The sequence below is a fragment of the Lactuca sativa genome, chromosome 7 (genome assembly GCF_002870075.4).
Source record: "Lactuca sativa cultivar Salinas chromosome 7, Lsat_Salinas_v11, whole genome shotgun sequence".
Taxonomy (NCBI): Eukaryota; Viridiplantae; Streptophyta; class Magnoliopsida; order Asterales; family Asteraceae; genus Lactuca; species Lactuca sativa.
The window spans coordinates 90,005,508-90,019,905 of NC_056629.2; the positions used below are offsets into that span (position 1 = coordinate 90,005,508).

Genomic DNA, 14,398 nt, shown 5'->3' on the forward strand with positions numbered 1-14,398 from the left:
GAATTGTTTTTTTTTATTTGTTTTGCTTAATTTTACTTTGATTTCTATCTTACATGTAAAGATATATTATAAACTATAAAACTAGTAAAGTTTCATTTTATTAAGTGATTATTCATGTTAGTGGCGGTGGTAGGTGGTGGTGGTGGTTGTAGTTGTTGTTAGTGGTGGTGATGGTGGATGGTGATGGTAGTATGGTGGTGGTAGGTGGTGTGGCGGTAGATGGTGGCGTTGGCGGCAATAGATGGTGGTGGTGGTGGCAGTGGTAGGTAGTGGTGACGGTGGCGGGATGTGGGTGGTGGTGGCAGTAATGGTAGTGGTAGCGGTGGTAGGTGGTGGTGGTGGTGGTGTCGGTGTCGGTGTCGGTGTCGGTGTCGGTGATAGGTGATAGGTGGTGGCGATGGTGGTAGGTAGTGGTGGTGGCGATGGTAGGTGGTGATGGTGGCGGTGGTAGGTGGTGTTGGTGGTTGGTGGTGGTGGTGGTGAAGATGGTGGTGGTTGGGTGGTGGTAGACATTATGTTGTGAAATAAAACAAGAATAATAAGGTAAAATATCACTTTACTTCCTAAAAGGGAATTAATTCCATCATCTTCTTAAAGGAAAGTTTCCCTTATTTGATGAAACATTTTCTCATTTAAGATTTCAATTCCATCATACAAAGTCAAATCAAACACTAGAATGTAGTGGAATTTGAATCCTTTTCGCCCAAATTCCATTCCATTCCGGTGAACCAAACGCACCTTAAGAACGATATACAAAACTCAGCCAACATGTGATAGCTATGAACAATATGCAACATTATAATCATAATTTTATACAATACCCATATTTCCCTAAAATAAAATGTTTTTGCTCATGTTGATAAAAAAAAAATACTAAAAATATCCAAGATTGCAAGATCACAAAGTTACATTTTAGTATATTTTTTTTGCCCAAATTCAAATAGGAGGATTTGAATTTTGATAATATGATTGTTTGTCAACTGTCATACAGTTTCATTTGTCTATGGCATTTGGGTTGCAATTTGTAAATCGAATAAGGTTACAAACTATTAAAGTTTAATTAAGAAACTACTTCCAAAATTTATAACACAAAACAATCATAATATAATGATAAGTATTCCTACCTGTCACCGGAATGACCTGTCTTGTGAATTATAAATCATAATATCAAGTTGTATAAAATCAAAACTACAATCATAGCACAAAAATCAAAACTTGAAACAGAAATTAGAAGTTTAGAACCAAGTACATTTTCCCCAAGCAAAGAGATACATTCAATCACATAATATAAGAAACATTTCGATCATATTCTTTCATTTAAAAGGGCATCCATTTGAGTCGCTACCAATAAACTAATTTGGCTCAATGACTCGTGATATTGTCAATGTTGTACTTTGATGATGAGCTACAATTACTAGTTAACTTTAGATTGAAATTATAGTTAAAAGAACTCTGATTACATATATTTGAGTATTGAGCATGATGAGATATCTGTTGACTAAAATGAAATATTAGGTGTATCCAAATCAATTGAGGAAAAGGTAAGAGTCGAAACTCAAGAAAAGTAACCCATTTATTTCAAATAAGATTGAAATTGGAATTTTCTAAATTGGGTTTTCCAGATTAGCGTACTTGTATAATTTTTTTTTTTTTTAAGTTATCTGATTTTTGCAATTTAACACAACTACAGAATTGTTAATGTTTATGAGTAAAGTGAATCGATCTTAGAAGTGCTCAACAATGGAGTGAAATCGAAATCAACAGAGAAGATTTTAATCCAAAAGGTAACGAAATATTAAAATATATTCAAGAGATTACTTCCAACATAAATAACAAAAACCGGTCGTTGTAGTATAGTGGTAAGTATTCCCGCCTGTCACGCGGGTGACCCGGGTTCGATCCCCGGCAACGGCGTTTTTACCAAAACTTCTTCGTTTATTTCAGCACTTTTTGGCTGTTTGCAATCATTTGAAGCATCATGAAATAATTCAATTCTAATAATGAAATAGAAGAAGAACGAATAAGCTTCTCAACAACATTAGTGTCATTCATTTCAAAGTTTGTTCAAATATCTTTATATTTAAGAATTACTAATTGTTTTTTTTTCAATTTATTTGTATTTTGTGTTTGAATTCAGCTTGCACAACAAACTTTTAAGGAGACTGTTCAAACAGTTCCATAAAACCGAAACCACTAGCATTGTTTAAGGTAATTTGTATTTTATATGAATTATTTAACCCTTTTCATGATCTTTTTAACATTTAATGTAATTTTTTTCTCAGTTTGCAGAGTATGTTGATATTACAAAAGCACGAAATAATGTCTCACTTAGCATTGATGATGCTTTGGAAAACACAATTTAGAATTGTTTGATTGTTTGCCAAGAACTAAAGGACCTTATTTGCTTTGTTTTCTCAGTTTGACAAATTTATGTATATTTTAATAATAAAAAAAAAACAACTAAGCACAAAGATATTACATTTGTTTGTTTATGGTTTATTAAGAATTGTTGATTGTTTAATGTTTACTTTTGTCATAACAATCTTAAAACAGAAATAGCAATGCATTCTCAATGAAAAAGCAACATACTTACATTTACCTTCATTTGTCCATGACTAAATGCATTGTAATAGCAACGTACATTCATATATGTGTATTGTACTTTTGAAAATCTACCCAACTATAGCATTGCACTTCCGATTTTTTTCTTATTATATATAAGTGCAAAATTGTTACTTATTTGTACAATATCACTATAATTAGGTAGATTTATCAAAGTACAATGTTGTATTACAATGAAATGAATGTAGAATCCTAGAATAACAAATCATTGAGAATAAGTAGATTGTTATCTTTTGCACAAATTTCAAGATTAAACATTTACACATAAAAAAAACTAACCAACGGTTATTCACAAATCATAATAGAGTTGTCTCTTTCACAATGCTTGGGTCGCTTCCACAGTTGTTCAGTAACAAAATGCATAAACGGATGAAGCAATTATAAAGTAAAATAAAAACGTAATGTGTGTGTGTGTGTGTCTATATATATATATATATATATATATATATATATATATATATATATATATATATATATATATATATATATATATATATATATATATATATATATATATATATTAGCCAATTACCCGCGCCAAGCGGCGGACGAGAATGAATTTGTTAGAATTTAGTTTCTAGAGGCGATTATTTTCCTTTAGGCACGAGATAATTCCTTGCGGTCTTTTGGTGGACAGATTTGTGTCGGATAGTTTTTTTCAAGAGATTGTTTCTACCTAGATACATATTCGTACAATAGAGTTGACACATAAGTAAAACTCATGGCTACACATGAGCTAAGGTAATTTCCGGGCATATGAGACTGTTTACGGGGTTCAAAACGGTATTTCAACTTTTAATATCTAAAAAAGTATTTTTCAGACACTCAGAATAGTAAAGTGAAATTTTTCCGAAAATATTGGGACTTTTCTGATTTCCCTAATAACAAACATGTAAAATTTTCAAGAAACTAATGCAAACATATCAATACATAATAACTTAACCATTAACATTTTTTTTGTCTTTTTAATAAGATTTATGTCACACATTATAAAATAAATTTAGTTGCTAGGCCTGAAACGTTTTTAAAATGACCTGGCTATATATTTTAAACATTTAAACAAAATTAATTAATAATAATAAATAATTAAGTTTGATGACATTCAATCTCAAGTCTAAGTCATCAGTCACATGTGAAATCTAACATAGCCAAAAAAATTCAAGAAAAAAAGCAAAAAAACATAATAAATTGCAGGTTAAATGTTTGGCATAATTTAAAAATAATTAAAAAAAAATTAATGCATGGGCCTACTATAGCAAAATGAAGAGCAAAAATATGAAAATAATATTGTAATTTACTTATAAAGATAATAAATTTGGAAAAAAAAAACATTATATGGGTTATGTTACAATTTTCCCTTACGATAGTTTTTTTTTTCATTTATATGGAATGAACCATTCCATTCCGGTCCTGTTTGATCATAACAAATAATATATTGATAAATTAAGGTTGTAAGGAAGTTAACACTTGACTTCCATCACTACTCTTACAACATCGTGCTCTTGTTGATATGATGTATATGTACCTTCCAAGTTGAATCCATCTTATTCCAATATAGCAATAAAAAATAAAATATCCTTTGTTGGGTAATTTAGAAAAATTCGGTGCATCCTTAGTAATGTCATTGATTCCAAATAAAAAAGTTGAAACGCATGTTAGATAAAGATGATCGAAGAGTTTCTTTCATTTTCATTGTAGGTTGAGCCGTTCACTTTTGGGTTAACAACTGTCATTTTCAATTACTTTTATAAGAATGATCAATTTCGGTTAACATGAATCATTTTCATATTATTTTTATTTGACAAATAAAAATAATAGTTAATAAAAATATTCATTAATAAATAAAACTCTTTAGAAATTAAAAAAAAAATGTTTTTTTGCAAATGAAAGTAACTATTTTACAATAATCAAAAGGTAGAAACTATTTTATCCATCTTGGCATCTTTACAGAAATAACAATGTACTGGCAAAGTACATTGTTATTTCAGAAATAACCTTGTTTTTTTTGCTAAATACATTGCCATTTCTTTTAGAATAAAAAATTATTTTCATTAAGAAAAATAAATTATTTTCATTGCTATTTCATTCATAATAACAACTATTTTAGTAATTTTACCATTGGAATAAGGAAGTTATGCAATTAGAAAGCAAACCGTATCAAATATTTAGTATCAAAAATTGTAATTTGTAATTTTTTGTTTCATGTAAATATAGTTGGTACCTTTTTCTTTATAGATGGCTATTGTTAGGCTTAACACCTTTGTAACCTATGACAAACACAAAAAAGAAATATTATAAGTCATGATCTAAAACTACCGTTCAAAATCGCAACATGAAATAAAGAAATTACCAATTTGTTCAGCAGCACTGTAGTCAATAAACAAAATGTATACCCAACCAACAACATTCTAGCCCCATTTCATGAAAGTTGCATCTATTGGTCTCTTTCACAGTACATGATTTCACATTGTGTCTGATGCTTTGAAATTACTCTGTTTCACATATTCAACAACTCAAAAGTGTTAATGACATCATACCTTTCTATTAAACAAATCATACTTTAAGTTTAGAAATAAAGAAACCTAGTTCCACAAAGCCAAAAGTTCAAATAGCAACAACCACTTCATCATCTACCAAAGCTTGGGAAGACCAAGCTTCTCGGCTTCGATCGATTCTTTTAACGACAAAAAATTATATAACAATTTCCTCCATTAAGAACAACAAGCTCATATCAATAACAAAAGAATAAGAAATAAACAACGTAATACATATTTAGTCATATTGGAGATACGGTCTTGGATCTGAACTCATAAATCATGGAATATGAGATAACTCAGAAGTCAAAACCAAGAAAAAAATGGTTAACTAATGCTTAGACTTCAATAGAATTTTGTAAATATATATAATAAAAAGGTTTAAAAACCTTACAACTGAAACCACATAAAGGATTTAAGAATAATCAATTTTTGCTTCTTCCAAGTTAAATGCCCATTGAGTAATTCCATATTTCCATCCAACACTTGGTGTTCCAATTAGAATATTGGATGAATTTTCCACCTTATAAAAGTAAGCATTTCTTATTCATCTTGTATACTGGCGTGTATAGTAAATCAAGAAAATAGAAATGAAATAGGCAAAAAATTGATTCATTAACATTGAGTGTACAACACTCGTTATCTAATTGAACTTAATGAAAAAGTAACCTGCACAAAGGTGTTAACATTTTCTTACTTTGTAAGGGTAAGGAGGTACATGACACAACCCTAAAAACAGTCGTGTGTATCACCTATATCCACCTCAAATGACAATCAAATGCTTCTTAAAAATGAAAAATGAAAAATGACAAAAAAATGAATTTTTCTTACAAATGACAATCGATTTTTTGTAGAACCTGTGAAATCATAAAAAACACAAATAACCTGTGAAATTAGAATCTAGGATAAGTAAAATGTTTAAAAATCATACCTTTAATCAAACTAAAAAACGTGGGGTTGGTTCGAGAAAGTCATAATGAAATTCATTTGTGTGTGTGAGAGTGAGAGGGAAGTGTGGGGGTTTCACAGTTTGAAATGGTGTTGGATCCTGGTCCACAGTGGCACTTGTGGTGAAAACGGCGGTCTAGGGTTTCTAAAGGGTAGAGTGCGACCATGGAATGGTCGTGACTGGCGTGAAATGTCCTCGTGACTGGCGTGAAATGTCCGTAGAGATTGGGTGAAGAAAAAAAATTGAAGCATGAGAATTGCGGTTGATGCATCAATCATCATGGAGGAGATGTGATCGGAGTTCCAATAGTGGCTGACCAAGAAGATTGCTTCGAAGGAACAGATGACGGCTAGGGTTGAACCGGAAGAAAATGCATGTCCTTCCATAATTTGACTCTAGTCATTGGTCATATAGGGGATGGGTCTGAGAGATATGAGGGAATGCGAGCTGTAATTCACATTTGCCGGTATCTCAGCATCATTAATACGACTTGATCAAAATGCTACATTTAAGGATTATTTGGATAAAAAAGGTTTGAAATTTTGAATGAATCCTGAATTGAGGGAAGGAGAGATAAGATTTGGTGAGAAATATAAGAATTCAAAACGTGTTTAAAATTTAATATTATTTTATTGGTGATTATTTGTACTTTTAGCTTAACGGTTTGGACGTCTTAAAAAAATAATATTATTATATTCAATCTATTTTTAGAAATAGTGAGATTTCTTTTATAAGATAGTATATATATATATATATATATATATATATATATATATATATATATATATATATATATATATATATATATCTTTACTAACTTATAAAAGAAATCTTACTATTTCTATAAATAGATCCAATAAAATAATATTATTTTAAGATGTTCAACTCTCTAAACATAAAGTACAACTAATCATGAATAAAATAATATTAAATTTTAATCTGATTACCTTTGAAATCTTATCTCTTCCAAAAATTTGACCCGATCTCTTATCCAATTAAAATAAAATAAATAATCCATTATATAGGATATTTTATTTGTAATTTTTTTAAGCTTTATTTATTGTTTATGCTTTCTAATCGAAATTGACCAATCAGTTGTAAAATTAAATACTTTGTTTAATATTAAGAAAAAACATATATGTATGATTTATGACTAATAGAAAATTAGTATTCCATTTGTTATTCATGTTCCATGAAATATGGTTGTATTAATTTTATTATTTTTCGGTTTAAAACTTTAGATATTAAAGTGGATAATATGATATATCCGTTTAGACTTATCTGTATCAAGCAAACCGGGTTGTTAAGATTAACTTTAATTATCTCTTTTATTAATTTTATCAATACTAATAAAGGAATAAGCAAGTCACTTCGTATGAATGTGTCCTGATTTCTAAAATGAAGGACTATAAACATACACTACACACCAAAATATTTAGTTTCTTTTGTATTGCGAGGGTTACATTTATTTGTTGCAGTAAAACCGATCGATAACAATATGCATATGTTTTGTGTTACTTGAAATCTAACATGTTTCCGTATAGAACTTATTGCCGAATGAGAAACTATTTTTCGCCGCCGCTTTGCGCGGGTCTACGGCTAGTATATATATATATATATATATATATATATATATATATATATATATATATATATATATATATATATATATATATATATATATATATATATATATATATATAGTAAAATAAAAACGTAATGCAATTATAAAGTTTCTAAATTTTGTAAAGGAAAATGGAGGCAACCCTTGACACGAGGGCCAAATGAAATGTAAAGGATAATTGCTTTTTTTACTCCTTCCAGCAAGCAAGCATTACGGTTCATATTTATGACCAAATGAAATGTAAAATGTTGTAGACACCATTTTACACTTATAACCTTCAAGAAAAAAGAGATAGAAAAGTTGGATTCATAAGTTGTAGAAAATAATGAAGTTGACAGGAAATAAGAGGAACAAAACAATAATAAACAAAATATGTTTTCATAAGTGTAATTTATTATGGTTCATATTTATGACCAAAGGGGTAAAATGGTTTTACCTTCCTTTTCTTTTCATCAATCCAAAAATCTTAACAAACAGACCCTAAATCTGGTAACATCTAATCAAATTACATATATGATATAACAACATACCATAAACCCTAAACCCCTATCCTAGAGGGATTGAAAACTCCCAACTTACATGTTTTTTGTACTTAATAAACTTGATACAAATTAACAGTATTTGTGAATGAGGCTTCCTAAATACCAGGTCACTAGACCACTTGGTTAAAATATGGCACACTTGGGAGTTGGGGGGGTACTAAAAGCAACCTGTTTACATAAGTTGAATTGCATTCAAACAGTTTTAAACAAATCTTTCTGTTATGAAACTGAGAGAAAGTTTCAAAACTACCTCTAGTCTTCATGTAGATAATTTTAAACCCATTGCATTCACAACCAACCAATCAAAGTGCTCCACATCAGCATTGCCTTGACTTTACCTGAGAAATATCATAGATAATATAACAGTAACTAGTTTAGTATTATACAAGCAAGAAAATTGCCAATTTAGTGGCAACAGTTTCAACTCTAGATGGCTATGAATTTTATTCAAAGGAATACAATAATTGTCACTCTTCTTCAAATATCACTATTTTTTATGTATTTTCACAAGATTAAACAACTACTCACCAATACAGTCATATTCAAGCTATCTTTGACTTTAATAAGCTTAGAAACCACACATTTTAAGCTATATTAGAACAATCTTTCAAACCAATTAAGTAATCTATGGAAAAAGTCTCGAAGTTTAAAATTTTTGACAGACAAAAAAATAACATACAGAGGCATATCCACCATTACACGAGGCTAAGTAATATAACCATGAAAAATACACCATATCATCTTCAAAAATCCATGCTAATTCCAAAAGTCACTATTCAACACATCAGCTACTAACCTGATAAAATGTCAAAAGTATTAGGTTTTGGAAGCAGTAGTACATTGTTTTTAACTTTAAAGAAGTTAAAAAAACAAAAGACAAATAATGTATATAAGTGCACAAACCCCAATCTATACAATTTTGCATTACCATATGATATCAATCATTCTATCCACTTTCTTTATCGACACGTGGAGAAAAATGATGTTACTGGTGTTGGTAACCTACTTACCCAAAGTCTCTCAATAATCATCTCCTTGATGAAGTCATCCATCATTTGTTTCATCACTCCTTTGGTTACCAAATAGCGTAGGTGTATAGCGATCCCATCCACCAATCGAAGAGTTACAACTAGAATGTATCTGTTAAGCTTCACCCACAACTTAATTGTCCTATTCTTTTTGTCCTTTGCAACATGTTGTAGATGACTGATTTGTATCATGCCGTGACTTTCTGTATTGAACTCTGACACATTAGATCTCATTGCAATAAAGAAGTTTTCAAGATTCTCGTGGTCAAATTTTTTTGAAGAATCAATCGATGCCTAATCCGATGTGTACCAAGTTAATCCTTCAACTTCAATTGTGTCTAACTCTTTGAGTGAGACCTTCTTCTACTTTATTCACAAAAAGTTTTACAACTTTATTCATTATATTAGACAAAAGATCCATATAATTATTAGAGAAGCCAGAGAAGACTTTGAAAGAAAAGCTCTAAGACGTTCACAAGTCACGTCTATAAATAAATTTAGCTCCTTACGTCCTACTTGGTATTGAGCAGAACGAGACAGGGAGAACGAACACTATGATCATAATCCCATGCATTTATCTTATCTTTTAAAAATTTATTTTTGGAAGATCTAACTTGTTCCATTATTTCATCCGAGAATTTTTCAGGCGTGTTCTAATATGCTTGACATGCATGATTTTCTAGGCCTTCTTAAAGCTTAGGATGAAATCTGAAAATGCATGCACGCACCCACTTTCACTTCTTTTGTCAGGCCTCTAATTTCACTGTTGAGGTGTTGGTCTATCCGGTGGGAGAGATTAGGAAAATAATTTATAATCATGATATTTTGGAGCTCCATCATTTTGTCAACCAAACTATGGACCCAACGAAGAGTTTTGCGCAACTAGGTTGTGTGGAACTGATCTCTACAATTTTCAATGTCTTTAATTATAACAAGTATTGTTCTTGTTATAATTAAAGACACTGAAAATTTTAAAGACTAGTTCCTCACGGTCTATCTGCTCCGCAACTGACAAAGTACATGGTTGGGTCCATAGTTTGGCTGACAAAATAATAGAACTCCAAAATGACACGATTTTAAATTATTTGGCGAGCCTCTCCCACAAGATAGACCAACACCTCATCAACAGTGAAATTAGAGGTCTTCCAAAAGAAACAAAATCGGGGAGAAGATGCATGCACTTTTAGATTTTATCCCAGACCTTAAAAAGGTCCTGAAAACCATATATGTCAAAAATATTAGAACCCGTTTGAAAAATTCCGAGATGAGAACAAGTTAGCTCTTCCAAAAATAAATTTCTATAAGATGAGATAAATACATTGAACTCTGATCGTTCTCTCCATCTCGTTTTACTCAATATCAAGTTGGACATACCATGTAAGAAGCTAAATTTATCTGTAGAAGAAGCTTGTGAACATCTTCTGAGCTTTTCCTTCAAAGCCTTCTCTGTCTTCTCTAATAATTATATGGACCTTTTGCCTGATATAATGAATAAAGTCGTGAAGCCTTTTATAAATCAAGTTTCAAGAAGGTCATACTCAAACAATCATAGAGACAATTGAAGTTGAAGGATTAAGCCGGTACATATCGTATCGGACCAGGTATCGATTGATTCTTCAAAAAGGTTTGAGCAGGAGAATCTTAAAAACTTCATTACTGTAATGAGATATAATGTATCAGAGTTCAATACAGAAAGTTACGACATAATACAAATCAGTAGCAGCATGTTGTAGAGGACAAAAGAAACAAGGCATTCAAGTTGTGGATGAAGCTTAACTGATACATCCCAATTGTAACTCTTCGATTGGTGGATGTGATTTCCATACACCTATGTTATTTGGTAACCAAATGAGTGATGAAACAAATGACAGACGAATCAAGGAAATATTTATTAAGAGACATTACGGATAAGTGGATTACCAACACCGGTAACATCATTTTTCTCAGCAAACTGACCTTTCGTTATAAACAAATCTGAAAATTCAAAATATTTATTATTTTGTTAGATTGCATAAATTATGAGTTGGAAAATAATTAAAAGAAACACAAACATAACGAACATCATTCTAATAATGGGACAAACATGGTAGTGCAATCTTATACTCTATATTAGAGCAATGTGGTTGACACAAAGAGAGAGAGAAGTCTTTCCTTTTGCCTACACTAGTCCATAGTCTGTTGTGAAAGCAAAAGTAGAGGTTATCTTTTTTCTTTATATAAGGATGCTCACATAATTTCCTTCCTAATTTTCTTATTTCTTCCATTGAGCCTTAGCTTTATTTTAAAGAAAATGTTACTATTAACATTGTATATATTCAATTCAAAAAGTTTATGGAAACATCCAACCGAATATACTAATAGATCTTCCATTGTTTTGTAAATACAGTGTCAAAAGATTAAGATCAATTGGACCTATGAAACATTGACAATGCTTTTGTACAATTGAATTAGAAAACATACAAGATTCTAGTGCTAAGGAAACTAATAAGGTTAGTGATCTTAACCTTGAGGTGAAGCCTACAGAAAATCCTAACTACAGTTTACATGATACCAGCTTGCTAGATGATGATGTGAGAGAAACAGATATAAAAACCCATTAAGTAGAAGATGAGGCACGTATAGAACATGACTATGTTCTAAACACAATCAAAAACGACAAGTAGATATGGTTATGGCAGTTTATTGTATCATCTCAAGATTATATGTCTAGTAACCAATAGTTCAAAAGAATTTGGTAAAAACATATACCTTCCCCATCTACATCTTTTTTTTCTCGCTCACCTCTTATTCATCTTTGAATCTTCATACAGTTCGTCTGAGACCATATAACGCTGGAAAACACAGAACCCACCTGCACCAATGCCTTGCCGGAAGCTTGTCCGTTCTGGTTGTTTCTCGCCGGACAAAATTAAACAGGATCACCACCGGAACATTTTCGCACACAATCTATCTCCTTGAAAATATAGTATCACTCCTAATAATTCCAAACCACTGGGTTGAATCAGCTCGAATGAAGAACTTAGCCGACTTGCTCTGAACCCGTCTTGTTGGAGTTGCCACTTGCCATCGTCGGAGACCAAGTCTTCACCAACAAAGCTTTTCAACGGAGAAACTGTTGCTGGAACCTCATCGGAGAATGTAACTTCCATCCATAAAACATAATACTCTGCAAGATCTAAACCTGGTCTCACCGGAGCTTCATTGATCTAACCGAAATTCACAATGACTCACCGGGATGCCATGGGATACTACACCCATAACTCAGATCTGTGGATTCTCAAGAGTTTGCGAAGTTAAAGCCATCATACTCTCAGAAGGAACGACCGGCCACCGTGGAAGCAGCGGAGCCTCCTCTAACACAGCACCAGTGCACCACCGAAACTCTCTCTACTTTCTCTCTTTTCACGCCTCTTGCTGCTTCGACGACGGGTATAGTAAGAACCTACGAATTCATACGTGTATGTATAAATGGGCAAATAAGGCTGGAAATCACTCCACTTTCGAAGGGGAAGGATTTGCATGTCCAAAAAAGCGGTTTGTAGCAGGCTGTAACGCTGTCGTGAATCAGAGAAGAAGACGAAAAATTTCCAGCATTTGACACTTTTGGTCTCTCAAGTTTGGAGTATTGACATTTTCTACCCCAACCTTGATTCCCTCTAACAAAAATGATTTCTAGTGATTGCAAAATACACCTTTGACTTATAAAACCCATTTATTTTAAATAAACTAATTTATTATTATTATTATTATTATTATTATTATTATTATTATTATTATTATTATTATTATTATTAAATGTTAAAATTTATTAAATGCTTTCTTTATATTTTTAAAAATCATCATTTTTATTTGCTAAACCCTTTAAAACTAAAAAGAAACGAAAAACGGGAAGTTGTAACTATACCTGATCCTATATCGACTAAGAAGGAGAACTAAGCATTCCTTATAAGAGTGTGGATACATTCCCTGTCACAACGTGTTTTATAACTGTGAGGACAATAGATCTCATAAAAACTCTATAGTTAAGCGTGTCCGGACGAGAACGATTCCTGGATGGGTGACCCCTTATGATAATTTTGTTTCGGGAGTCCACAGTGGACAATATTATGATATGTACTAGAGGGGGATGTTACAAACGTTATCAGGGCAAAGGCACAGGTCGATGTGTTTGACAGGGAAGGTGAAAGTGGGTGGAACATGCACTTGATCTCACATCGGCTAGGAAGGAAAACTAAGCATTCCTTATAAGGGGTGCGGATATCTTACCTGTCACAACACATTTTAAAACCGTGAGGGTAACATATCCCATAAGAACTTTGTATTTAAGCATGCCCGAGCAAGAGTAATTCATGATGGGTGACCCCCTGGAAGAGTTGAGGAGTCAAGCTTATGCCATTGAAATATATGATAACCTCACCAAGGTTATTAATGTCAACTTTTAGAAAATGTTAGAGAAATTTAGAGATCTTAAAGATCAGTTAATGCTGCACCGAAGGTAGGGCCTTCCGGTGCAAAAAGGGAGAAGGAACAAGCAACCGGAACAAGGAGTATAAGCTCTGGTATGAAATATTAGATGGTGACATGCATGTCACTCCTTCGGATGAATAACCTCCGATCGAAAAACTTATATCCGATGAAGAAAATGCAATGTGGCCTACATGGCCAAACACTCTTGTTGCTACAGTCAACCAAAGCATTCAGGAGGCTAAGTCATTCACTTGAGAAAATTCAAGCTTTCCAAGTCACGCAACCAACTCCAATACTTCAACCTCCCCTCATTGCTCTGATTGATCAAGGCAAACCTAACCAAACTTACGATGATTTTCCCTTGCTTTTCCTGATTATTTTGATCAAACAAGTTATCGTGACTCCTGCTACACAACAATTGATCAATCTTGCAACTCCAGGAGCCCTAATAAAGGATAAATGCAAAGGAAATGAGATATGAAAGATCAGCCCAATGAAGTCACTAAAATAGCCTAAGGGATTCTCAAAGGACGATATGGGTCGATCAATCAAGGAGAGTTTAATCTCTAAAAATCTACATGAAAATCCAAATTCCCTTTCCATGATCTCTCCATTCTTCCGTGAAGGTCTAC

At 32.1% G+C, this 14,398-nt stretch overlaps 1 long non-coding RNA gene and 1 other non-coding gene across 6 annotated transcripts; one reads left to right on the plus strand and one right to left on the minus strand.

Annotated features, from left to right (window-relative positions):
- The first annotated feature begins 1,842 nt into the window (after positions 1 to 1,842).
- On the plus strand, positions 1,843 to 1,914 carry TRNAD-GUC (transfer RNA aspartic acid (anticodon GUC)). The gene has a single exon. It is a non-coding gene; the product is annotated as a tRNA-Asp (tRNA).
- Positions 1,915 to 7,894: 5,980 nt separating this feature from the next.
- Positions 7,895 to 12,812, minus strand: LOC122195103 (uncharacterized). 5 transcript variants are annotated; one of them, XR_006185085.1, is made up of 4 exons: positions 12,048 to 12,812; positions 11,220 to 11,273; positions 8,522 to 11,127; positions 8,196 to 8,439 (listed from the first exon to the last, which is right to left on the minus strand). It is a non-coding gene; the product is annotated as an uncharacterized LOC122195103 (long non-coding RNA). The 5 variants fall into 5 exon arrangements; XR_006185084.1 differs by having other exon boundaries at positions 8,522 to 9,067; positions 9,200 to 11,273; XR_006185083.1 differs by having other exon boundaries at positions 8,522 to 8,609; positions 8,951 to 11,273.
- Positions 12,813 to 14,398: the final 1,586 nt, after the last annotated feature.